Here is a 10,204-nt window from a genome sequence, read left to right as displayed (position 1 = left end):
TAATATCTTACGTTTCTTCTTATTCAGCTTTCATTTTGCTTGGATTTCTTTTGGAGTGTTGATTTTATTTTTCAGCATTTTTTTCCTTTCATTTGCATGAACTCTAGAAATTAGAGTTCGTCCTTCAATATATATACAACATCCTTATATATCCATCCATATATACAACACATCCTTCAAATATATACAGCTCTAAAAATTAGAGGTCATCCTTTAAAACAACTGGCATGACACATCACCAGCAGTGTGCAAGTATAGATTATTAGGACCTTAAATGACTTTCATGTTGGGTTCAGTCATCTGAATTTTCATGCTGTAAATGTAAATGCCATGTTCAATTTTATTTTCTGCTGCTGTGATGCAAGTATGAATATTGCCATTTTCTGTAAACCTAAAAAGATCTGGCAAGACAACACTGCTTCTGGGCTTGACAGTGATGGCAGTGTTTCAGCTTCCATTAAACAAATGGGAAAAGGCTTAAAAATTTAAACACAAAGTTGAATATTTAATAGCGAATTTGCTAAATGGGATTGGTCTGCCGCTTTTAGAGACCTGTACGGAAAGTGACCTCTCGTGGCAGGCAGAGATATGCTGTGTCCAAGACATCTGTCTGCATATGTGTAGGGACTCCTGCACCACAACACTTCTTGGAAAGCAGAGGAGTGTGGCCCCAAAGATCTGTAAAGCTGACCTCTTATTGGACCAGCGTCATAAAAAGACTGGAGAAGCACTACTGCTCCTCAGCATGATCTGAATTTGTTTTCATGCAACTACAAGATTTTCAGATGTCCTCCCCTTCCCCCCTTAGACCTTGAGAAGCTGAGATAGACCTTTTTGCATGAGTTTAGATACAGGCTGAGAAGATAAACAAATAATGACTGGGATTTTTGTTCCATTTGCATTGAAAAAAAAAGATTCTTATAGTTTTCAGGTGCCGCTTCTTCATTTCTTCCCACTGTTGGGGGGCATTAACTATCTGATTTCCAGATCTCTGATGTAATGAGCTCTTGCAATACTTTGTGTGTGTCTGAAAGGTGGAGGAGTGGCTGTGGGTTGCAAGTCTGTGGGGACTGTCAGCACATGATGTGCTCTGTCTTGCACCGAGGAAGACAAATGATTGCAACAAGAAGAGTCAGAGCTGCTGATACACCTGTCGAATGGAGGATGTGTCAGTGGTTGAGGAGATCAGGAAACGGAGATGCTGCTTGTTCAAGAAAGCTGAGAGGAGCTCAGTGAAGAACAAGGTTGATAATGTTCAGACCACGATCCCTCCTGCGCTGCTCCGTAGTGCGGAGGACACTGGATAAACTGATGCATCTCTGCTTTGTATAGATAAATAGCCATAGTAAAGCAAACACTGTGCCTTACATCCCCATTTTACTTTCCCTGTGGAATGCACAAGCTCCATCACAAAATAAATAGCCCAGTAAACATCTTCTGTAACATGAAATGTTAACATTGTTTTGAGGTTGTTCACATTTTCTCTGTGCACTTTCATATGTATGCAAGCCTGTACTGAAACTGATGCCCTAAAAAAGGGCTTATTGCTAAAATATTCTGCATAATATTTGATAAAATTTTATAAAATGCAGCTCATAAAATGCTGCAGAATGTCTTATATGATACAAAGCTGTGAAGTGCATCTCATAAAATACTCTGAAACCTGTATCATGAAGCAGAGGATAGATCAAACGCTGCAGCAAATGAATTTGGATGACACCTGGCTTTCACAGTGATGGGTTTATTATTGGAATCTGCTGTGCTGGTAGAGATGTGTGAGGAGGGAGAGAAAGGCAGGGGGAAGGGAAGCATGGATTGCCATCTTGTGTGATAAACCAGCCCCAGCCAAGGAATATGTATATACAAACAGAAACAGTGTTACTAGAAATGATTCCCCTCCATCCCTCACAGCACAATCACCATCTTGGGCGAAGAACAAAGCCATAGAAATCCCTCCCAAATGGGCAAAACTAAATAGCCATCAGCTCCCCATAATGCGGCGAACACTGCGTCTGCCTTCTAGTCTCTTAATAGCACACACGCATTTGTTTTGTTCTGTGTTAGTTGCCACAAGAAAGAAACTGGCTTCTGCTCCTTGGGGCTGTCAGGATGGATGCAAACTGTCATGTTTATGGAGGGGTTTTGTTGGAGGGAAGATCTGGTTATATGGGCAAGGTCTGCACCTCACAGCACCATAGATCCTGGTGTCTGCCTGACATCTATGGCCCTCACTGCTGCCCACGGTGATACTCAGTGTCGACATCTCAGCTCAGAATACTACCTATAGAATTGCTCTATAAGGAATGTACATTCACATTTGTGATCTTGGAAGTGTTATCAAATCCTTAGTCTCACTCCTGTATTGCAACTCTTGTTTCACTGCCACAAGAAGTTTCTTTTTTAAAGAAAAAAAAAAAACAAATAAGAAAGTCAAACCTCTCACTGAACGGGGGTCTCCCACCTCTTTCATCCTTTATGTGTTTTTCTCCACTCTTACCGTACATACCTTTGTTTGCCTTTCTCTGTCCTCTCTGTCATACAAGTTGTACTCAAAACTAAAGCCCAAGATCCTGTCATCTTCAAGCGTCCTGCTGCTTTACCATTTTCCTCAAATCCTTCACCTTTTACGTACAAATGTTCTTGTGTCCCTGGATCTGCACAGGGAAGCACCCATAACGAACACCGTAACATCCTCACATGCAATGCCAGAGGCTTTTTGCCTGAAGAGCCTTTGCCTGCTTCCAGATCCAAGATCCCAGCGTAGCCAGCGACTTGGCCCTATGCCGTTGCCTGGAGAGCAAAAGAGTTACTGACATGGGCCATGATACCGTGCAACGATGCTGCCACAGGTAACTCTGGGAAGAGGTGCATGAATTCTTAACCTTTCCTGCTGCTAAATCCATCAATAGAGTCATGCTTTATTTCCATGGCGTTTTGCTAAGCAGATCTCTGTATTATCATCTTATAATGAGATACACCCTGTTCCTATGCCACACACCTTACAAAGAAAGCCAACAATTACTGCATTTTTAACCTGCTTCCAACATAATCTAGAAACTTAAAACAAAAATTGAGAGCCAGTACCATGTGACAGTTGGGTGCTACGCTCACCAGCTGTAATCGGAACGCGGCCAGCCTCAGGCATTCACCAACATGTCAAAGACATCATCCAACACAAATCCCTTGGGTAGGGCTTTCCGCATGCTATCATTTCCCATTATAGGTCTGGTGTTCTTGGGACAAGCTGGATACTACCTGTCTCCAGTTCTTTAGCACAGCTTGTTACCGAGGCTGCTGTAGGCATTTTAAGGTGATGACAGCCTATTAGTCTACGATACGATACTTCAGCAAAAAAATGTAAAATATCCTTGAGGAGAAAATATTAACATGCAAATGGACTTCCTTTAGACCAAGGTGATGGCAAAGGAAAGGTAATTTATATATAGCTGTATGAAAGGTGGTTTAGAAATTAAGATCTGCACCACAGGCAACACAAAGGGAAAATAACTGCAGTTTTGGAATTCTCCTTCTTTCAGTACAGTAGCTGCTGTGTTAGGGGGAAAGGGTAGAAATTAGCATTCCGACAAAGATTTTACACCTGCACAATAATATTTAGAGTAGATATTCAGAAGCATTAGTCTTACTATCTGACTCCATGGCTAATACAATAGTGTAAGGGTCAGGTATTTCGTTCAGAATAAAAACAGGGAGACTAAGCTGAATTACTGATACCTACACAAAGGATTGACAGCAGTTCCCCAAGAAGATGAGCTGCTGAGATGTGCCATGACTTCGTGGAAGACACGGAGAGCAAAGGTCTTCCAAGACTGCTGGTGTAAGTGCATATCCAGAGTGTGATACTGGATAGTGATCTGGGAAGGCTGCAGCATTTTGCCTCACTATTAGGCTCAGGGGCACACGTGAGCCAAGCCCTCAGCCATACGTGGAGAGTGCATGAATCACAGCCTCACGATCTGTTTATTGTTCAGACTCTGTACTCCAGTGGAAAGCAGGGTGCACCATTTCTGGCTGCTGTGTGCGCTCTGGGACTGCAAATGAATGATTTCTAAGTCACTTGCCACATGTGACTGCATTTCTTAAGGGACTATTTAGGCCTTTCCTTCCTTCCTTCCTTCCTTCCTTCCTTCCTTCCTTCCTTCCTTCCTTCCTTCCTTCCTTCCTTCCTTCCTTCCTTCCTATTTGGTTAACCCTATTTATGTGAGTTTTGTAAAAATATTTCCTCCTGTTCTAATGAAACAGTTAATATTTTAGCTGTTAAGAGAACTTGCTGAAGTCTAAGAAAAGGATCTTTGGTATCTGGGACTGAAAAAGACTTTTTGTAGATTCTGCTATATTTAACCAGTGGTTAGCAGCAGATACTGCAATGATTAGGTGGTCTTTGAAATCTAACAGACTAACGGTGACCTGTAGGTTGCTTGGCTTTCTGTCACTGTAGTGCTGAATCCATTTTTCGACCTTGACTGACAGCATGCTATCAAGAATGCAACCAAAGTGGACTTAAAACAAGGAGAAACCTATACTTGTTTTGTTTTTACAGATTATATATTTTGTTGGCAAGGGAGTGGTATGAATGTTATACATGTAGTCATCTATGAGACATGACCTAGCTTGACAGTTTACTAAGCAGATGAAATTGCCAGTGTCCACTAAATGGACTAAACACTGGTGGATCTCAGGATGAAAGCTGGGAACCTTTGTTAAAATAGGAAAATTTCCCAAGGAAATTGGTGAGTTCTTTACTCTTAAAAGTAACAAAAATGAACACTTTCCTAAAAATTACACTTTAGGTCAACAGCAATTGGATTTTAAGTAAAGGATTTAGGGAAATTCTAAATCTTGCATTATGGAGAAGTTAGGACTAGGTAACACAGTGATCTCATCTGGCCTTCAAATCTATTAATCTCAACCTTACACTACACAGAGAGCCTGGCTGATATCCAACCTCACTGAAATCAGCGCAAACCTTGTGTTACTTTCAGTGGGTCATGGATTGATTTCTAACATCTGGTTTCTGATATTTAGATTGTAAACTCTCTGAGGTTTTGCGAGTCTTTATTCATAGCATGCTGAGTATGACATGGTCCTGGTCAACAGTATTGCCCTTGTGTTCACTTTCCCTTTAGAGTTTGTGAAAGCTTCATCAAGATAAGATTATTTTAGCTTCATGGTACTCCATTATAAATCGCAGTTCACAACTTAAGTAACAGTTTGTACATATCTTGAATCTATATACTAAATGACACTTTTTTTCTTTGCATAAGACATTCCTCTGCAGTTTCAAAACTATAACTCAGCGTTACTGGGCAGCTTTAATTGCACCTATATGACGTGATGTGTTGGGCTTTGAACTGTGATTTTACATTGCCACTTTTGTTGTCTGGAAAACTCGTATTTTTCCCCTGATATTTTTTTGTAGCTGTCATATGGTGTCTCTCCTCTCTCTTATGATTCATGCTAGCATACAGTGATCTCTTTGCTGTTCTAATTTTGTGCTATTTTGGTTTTTCCTTATGTCTTTCCTTTCACTATATCCTCTCCTACTCTATTTAAACATATGTGCCATCTTACCGAAATTGGTGAAGTTCTGCACTGGTTGCACCTTCTCATCATAGAGTCTGGACCATGCCCTATTTTGACTTTTGTATGGCTCATTTATTTCTCTGTACTGCCTTTTCTGTAACTTCACTGTTTCTCTCTATGTGTATAACTATCGACACAAAAAAAAAGAACATATATATGCATGTGTACTGATTGTCACTGCATCTGAATAAGTAATAAAACACAGACTATAAACTCACATCTCTCTGGAGAGAGATGCTCCCTCTTTCCCTAGGGGAGACAGGATGGAAAAAGAGCCTATTAAAGCACTTGGCCACTCTGCCACCTCTGTCACAAAGCAGTCAGGCATGAGATATCAAGCTGTCACAATTTTGTGACATTGGCCCACACTTAAAACACATTTGAAATATCAAGCATGTGAGAAGTCTTGTTGAAGTTGGAGAGAGTAATTGCATATCTGAAACTGCCTCTGGTTCCTAGGGCCAAACTTGCCTGAAGGTTAATTTGCACCGTGACTGTTGTTTTAAACATATGCTGGTCATACACAAAATTCCTGGCAGTTCCTTCAGTGTCTCAAAGGCCCACAGTCTCCACTGCAGGCAGCATGGATTTTCTCTAATATTTTGCATTTGTAGTTCCCACTGCTGCAGCCCCTCTGGCAGAGCCTCGCAGCAGAACTGGTGGATTTCGATTGCTGGGATGTGGGGACCTGATCTCGGCAGATTTCCTTGTAAAAGCACTTGAAGTCTGTCTGCAGCAATGCTTGCTCCATTTTAAGCACAAACATCGTTTCCACAGTGCTAAAAGAGCTCTAAAACTTCCCACTGCAGAGAAGTCCAGAAATGTTTGGCTTCCTCACCCACCTTCCATATCACAAGGAAACCACCTTTGCACAGGGCTCCTGTTTTCACATTGATTTATGACTCTGTAGTCACAGAATCATAGAATCATAGAATGGTTTGGATTAGAAGGGACCTTTACAGGTCATCTAGTCCAAACCCCCTGCAGTGAGCAGGGACATCTTCAATCAGATTACGTTGCTCGGAACCCCATCCAACCTGACCGTGAACATTTCCAGGGATGGGGTATCTACCACCTCTCTGGACAACCTGATCCAGTGTTTCACTGAAACAGTGTTCAGCAAAAAAAAAAAGGTCTTCGTAATATCTAGTCTAAACTTCTCTTTTAGTTGAAAACCATTACCCTTTGCCCTATTGCTACAGCCCTGCTAAAAGGTTTTTCCCCAAAACCTGCTAGAATACAATTCTAGTCACTTTGTACAGTCCAGATTCACTCAACTGTTTCTCCTTTCTATTTTTTAACAAGTTTAGCTTTCTCATTGGGAGTTAAGTCACTCCCCCGCTCCCTGAATCCCCAAACCTGTGTAGAATGCCTCAGATTTTACAGTGACTTAATCAATGCCTTACAAAAACTTTCCCTCAAAATATGCAAGAAGAAGATACAGTGTGTGGGAGCACAGACTACCTTGTGAGAGACCCTAATTAAATAACAGTGACAGTTCACCTGTAATGAATGCGTGCAATTCTGGAAGCTTTGCAATTATTTCTTCCAAAAGACAAAGAACCTATATGAGCTTAAAATGGCAGACAATGAGTTCACACAAAATATCTGTTAGGCTGCTCAGGGAAATCTCACAAGCTTTCTCATAGATATAAGTAAAAACAATTTAAAATACCGTGCTTTGTAATAATAAAGCATGAAGAAATAATGGGTAAATCAGGTATTTAATAGACCAGCAACTGTATTTTAATGAGGCTCTACATTTATAAAATGACATAAAATCATCTCAAGTCAATAATTAATTTTAAAAGGGCTATTTATATGCATTTTAATTGGAAATAACTCTGGAAGTTTTAGAGGACTGTTACTATGGGATGAAATGCTTATGTAAGGTTCTTTTACTCCTCACTCCATTCTTTCCAGTTATTGAAACAATTGGAGCCTTATATATTTCACCTGCAATGTGAAATCACCTACTGTCTTGCCCAAATAAAATGTTTATTATATACCATCACTGGTGGCTCAGGCAAGGAGGACCTGATCTGAGTGCCAGGGTGCTACAGGAGGATGGGCTCAGCAGACAGTCCTGGAGTTAGACCCGTGCTCCAAGATTCAGCAGCGCTGGTCTGGAATACCCATCTGATGCTGCAGCTGTATTTGTCTGTGCCACGTGGTGAGCAGCCCTGTTGATGCCTGTGGGACCTCTCACAAGTCAGAGCCTGTCTGATCTGAGAACCAAGGACTCAAGGGAGATCTGCCCAGGTATGACATCAATCTAAATAGAGTGTGAGAATGTGTCTGAACTTCTGCTGAGTAAGCAAAAGCATCCAAAGCAGTGTTTAGAACAGTTTGTTCCATGACATCACTTATATCTCATGGTGCCATCTGAGTCACCTGGTCCTGCTCACCTACCTGCTTGCAGCATGACAAGGTGTTGTGTTTGTAGGATGCTGACCTGGGAGACCAGGCTACTAAGATCACCCACCATTCTGAAGAAAAGCATCAGCTTTGAGTTGCCAGTGGCATCTTAACACTGTGCAGCATCATTCCAACCTAGTTTCTCTGCTTCCTGGATGCGTTCTGCAAACTGGGCACTATCCATACTTGGCAGCAGTCTCTAAAACAGCAATGCCGATGAGTGCACTCCACCACGCATTCCTTCCTGTCATGAATCTCATACAAGAGATGGTGCAAATGGCTGCAAGCTACTCCTCTGTTTCTCATCCTAGTCCTGGGCAGAGAGGGTACAGCTAGGGCTGTCGTTTTCTACTCCACCCACTAGTGCTGCACTGAGGTATAGTTAAAGTAGCAGCAGAGAGTGGGACTGCCCCTTTCTTAGACCATCAGTCATTTTACATCTATGTCCTTCTCCAAATACTGGTTTCACTTGTGTCTAAACCAGCCCAAGATGACATGAACAGATGGACCCTGCAGCATTCAAGATAGTCCTGTAACCACTATCAAATGTAGCAGACATACTGAATATGCACCACAGTCCAATAAAAATGAAGAAATTTACCATTTTCTTTATCTTCCAGTGCAGAGGGAGCCAACATCTTTTGATGTCTATTCTTCACTCCTGTAAGAATATGATAATCTTGTTCCAGTACTGCTGTCGAAAGAAGGCGGCAAGCCCTTGTGGGTATCAGGAAGCATGGTCTTTTCAGGGCTAGGTCCATTGCCAGTTCCCTTTCAGTGGCAACTTTTCTGCTATTTCTTAAACTGTTTTTTTCTTCTGTCCAGTTGCAGGGATGTGACTTCAAAACCACTGTTCTCAAGGGGAATGTTCTTTGCTCACTTGTCTGGTTTGGAAGGAGAGGAGAAAGTTTTGGTGCTTACTGTTTTCTGCAGATATACTTTAAAGGTAGGAGCCTGAAAAAGGAAGCAATGTAAACGGTTTCCAAGATCTTGGCTGACTGGCAGTGAAACTCCAAGTACAGAGAGAATTTTCTAGAGTCCAGTGCCTAAAAAACCCTAATTGGATGGAGAGACAGAGTCATTGCAAGTGCAAATAGCAGGAAATCCCCAAGCTGATCTCTGTGACACTGTCTTAAATTAGTGCAGGCAAACTGCAGGTGTTCGAGAGCCTCCAAAACAGAGAAACAACTTGTACTCTAACCAAGCTCAAGCTTTTTCTTCCCTTGTGCATTCTCTGTCTGATTTTCTACATCTCTCACCATGTTTCATTTAACTTTTTGTTGCTTGTTCCACTCCCAAATTCCCCTTTTCTTGATTTCCTCCTGCCATTTGAGTGATCCTTTGAATAATTTCCTCCCTCCTTTTTGGTCACATATGGTCACATGCCAGAAATCAGATTAGTGGATGACTATCTATCTGAAAGGAGATACAAAATCTTTTAGAGAGCGCTCTAAGAAGTTTAACTCGGGTCAAACACATTATCAACCCAAAGAAAGTAGCTACCATTATCTCAAGGTCTCATCAAAAGCCAGTAAAGTTATATGTATTCACCTTACAAGACTATATAAAAACATGCATTGTTTGCATGAATATATAAACATGGATATAGAAGGTCTTCCAAATGAGATACACACATCACTAAATCAGTCAGGAAAGAATACTTTCACTCTTCAAGAGGCTGGTTATTTGCTAATCATGTTGTTAAATGCATTGGTCCCTCATTAACAAGTTCTAATGGCTGGTGGCACAGGAAGAATTGCACTAAACCCAGGACCGATTACAAAAGCTGTGATGCTGCTGCCACCTGAGGTTTTCTTCTGGAAATACAACCCTTGTATGGAAAGCATGGCACAAAAATTTGGGCGTAGATCAAAAAGGGAACCCGAGGCTCATTAGTGCCAGAAGAGCCTCAACAGTGCAAGAAGAGACTGTCCTCACAGGCAGCCCCAAGCTGAGACCTTTTCTACTCTGTACAAGAGCTGTAGAAGCTGTTCTCAGCGCACACTGATGCCAGCGAGGGCAATTCTGCCCTCTCACTGCCCTCACCAGCCTGGGCTTCCTCCTTACCTTGTGCTGGCACCAGTGCTTTTGTCGCCTCTGGTTGAGACAGATCAGAGACGGGATTCAAGTAAAATCGAACAGTTTTTAGGCTGCACCTAGAATACCACCCCCAGATTTGGATCCC

This window comes from Cuculus canorus, chromosome 1 (genome assembly GCF_017976375.1).
Source record: "Cuculus canorus isolate bCucCan1 chromosome 1, bCucCan1.pri, whole genome shotgun sequence".
In the NCBI taxonomy this organism is placed as follows: Eukaryota; Metazoa; Chordata; class Aves; order Cuculiformes; family Cuculidae; genus Cuculus; species Cuculus canorus.
Note: the sequence above shows the minus strand (reverse complement) of the source record.